Source organism: Anomalospiza imberbis, chromosome 15 (assembly GCF_031753505.1).
Source record: "Anomalospiza imberbis isolate Cuckoo-Finch-1a 21T00152 chromosome 15, ASM3175350v1, whole genome shotgun sequence".
Classification (NCBI taxonomy): Eukaryota; Metazoa; Chordata; class Aves; order Passeriformes; family Viduidae; genus Anomalospiza; species Anomalospiza imberbis.
The window spans coordinates 8,710,228-8,712,715 of NC_089695.1; the positions used below are offsets into that span (position 1 = coordinate 8,710,228).

A 2,488-nucleotide genomic window follows, 5' to 3' on the forward strand; every position below is an offset into this window, starting at 1 on the left:
TTCAGCTGCATCACTATTCCATTTGTACTGGGTAAACCTTGAACAGAAACCATTTTATTTCTGAAAAGCAACCATTTTCTCCTAGAATGATATTAAAAAGAGAGCAGATTTCTTTATCCCTCTGCTAGGTCAGCAAGGGCACATCTTCATGGTACCATGGAAGGTGGTACAGAGGCGTCAGAAATAGCATTCACCCAAGGTGGCAAGGGCAGCTCAACACCACACAAACACCAGCCTGGTCCTGAATGACACACCTCTGTCAGTGCACTGGTAAAGCCAGCCTAGCTTTTTATTTGGTTCTTCTGCTCACAATTATAGAATGATCTTGTCCTTTTAGGACAGACATGTCCTAAATTTGATAGTGAATATGGATGGGGCAGTGCCAGCAAGCTTTGATTTGGACAAGTGGCACAGCCTGGTGTGGGATGGAGCACATGTCCATGCAGACATTTCTGTGGTCCTACCTACCTGATAAAAAAGTGTCACCCTCTCATAACATACATCCTCATTTTGGGGTTTCTCCCATCACTACAAACCCTTGAAGATGTACCAATCATTTGTTCATTGGTTACAGGGATCACCAGTAATTTGCACTCCTTTTAAGTTCCATTTCAAACTAAATGGATCTTGTATTGGAGTCACTTGGGGAAAAATCAGTTTTCTGCCTAAGCAAGACTTCACGTCAATCAGGTTAATAGGAGTGTTAGAACATTTCCTAATTATAACTACAAACATTCGCAGGCTTCCTAGTGATGAGCACTCATCCCATCCCATTGTGTTAAATCACCTCGGGGCTGCCTGATGAGGAAGCACAAAGCCAGCAGGATGGCAGCAGTCCTCAGCCTGCCCTGCACTAGGTGCATCATTAGCAGTGACTAACACGGGGCTCTGGTCCTCAGGCAGACAAAGTACAGACCTAATGTGGGTGGGCAGCGAGGTGGTGCCCCTGGTCAGATTCACACGGATGTCACTCCCATCCAAAGTTCTTTCCTTGTTCCATTTAACATCCTGACACCAGTTCCAGGGCAGCCCCTTGTCACACTTCTCCAGCCTCGGGCTATGGCAGTGAGCTCACAGTGAGAGCAAGTGAGAGAGGTCAGCCTAGAAAAGAGCACCTGCTAGCTTCAAGGCCAGCAAGGAAACAGCACAGTCTCAAGTCTATGAACTAAAAAAAAATAAATAAAATTTATATCAAAGGCACTTGAAAGGGATATGATTGATCTGAGTCATTAAGTACCAACCAAACACTCAAGTGAGTGAAAAAAACCCATAACAGTCTCATAAAACTGCACTCACAGTAAAAACACAGGCAAACGTACCCCAGCACTCTCCCAATGTCCTCATAGGAAGGTCTTCAGTAGGAAGAAAAACATTATTTCACTCTCCAGGTTTATTTCAGAATTTGCTTAACCTAACAGAGAAGTGGCACTACCCATTTACAGATATCACTGCCCTGCCCAGCTGCAACTATCTGAAAAATTCCATTGTCAGTTATTTCCTATGCTTGGCAAGAATTTTTGAACCCAAAGTGCATAAGCACCATGACTTTAAGGTATATAAGATATATTCTCATGCCTTCCTGTAGGATTTGCCCACTTCTCTCTCATTAATACAAACGGAGATAAGTGATTAAAATTAATGTACCAGTTTCAAACTGCCCTGTATCCATTAATCTCATAATAGTCAAAAGCATCTTGAAAAATACCTATACTGCAGATCTTGAGTTGGGATTTTTAAAGTGCTATTAATAGTACATACTTATCAAAAAGTACCTAGCTAGCACAGGCACTCACACCTTCTTAAATTTTAATAACTTCAATAACATAGTTTCAATTTAGCTTTCAGGGCATTGGAAGAGCCTCTCTTGTTGGAGCCCTTGCCTGAGGCTTTGCACTGGGGAGGAGTTGGCTGAGCATCAACATCAAAGATGTGCAACCAGCTTAGTAATGTGCTCCATGTTTGAATAAAGTCCCCAAAGAAGCTCGCTTGGATTTGTTTCCTCAAAGAAAAAAAAAAATTATTTGCAAAGAGCATGCCATGCTGTAGACACTGGATTGTGTAAGATTGTCCTGGTGTTAATCATCAAATTTTAGTTTAGTTTGCAAGGATCCTTAAAGTTTATCTCCTTCCATCCCCTGCCATGGGCAGGGACACCTTCCACTAGACAAGTTTACTCCAAGTCATATTGAACTTGGCCTTGAAAACTTCCAGGGATGGGGCAGCCACAGCTTCTCTGGGCAACCTGTGCCAGGGCCACACCACCCTCACAGTCAAGGATTTCTTCCTAAAATCTAATCTAACCGTGCCCTCTGGCAGTGGGAAGACCCCTTTTCCTGTCACTCCAGGTCCTCGCCTAAAGCCCCTCTCCTGCTGCCCCATAGCCCCTTCAGGTGCTGGAAGGGGCTCTGAGGTCTTCCTGGAGCTTTCCCTTCCCCAGGCTAAGCAACCCCAACTCACAGTGCTTGTGCACATGCCTCAGGACCCTGGA

General features: G+C 44.1%; 1 long non-coding RNA gene across 1 annotated transcript; it reads right to left on the reverse strand.

Moving 5' to 3' along the window:
• Positions 1-263: 263 nt before the first annotated feature.
• On the reverse strand, positions 264-1,281 carry LOC137482814 (uncharacterized). The gene is made up of 2 exons (XR_011004226.1): positions 917-1,281; positions 264-464 (listed from the first exon to the last, which is right to left on the reverse strand). It is a non-coding gene; the product is annotated as an uncharacterized lncRNA (long non-coding RNA).
• Positions 1,282-2,488: the final 1,207 nt, after the last annotated feature.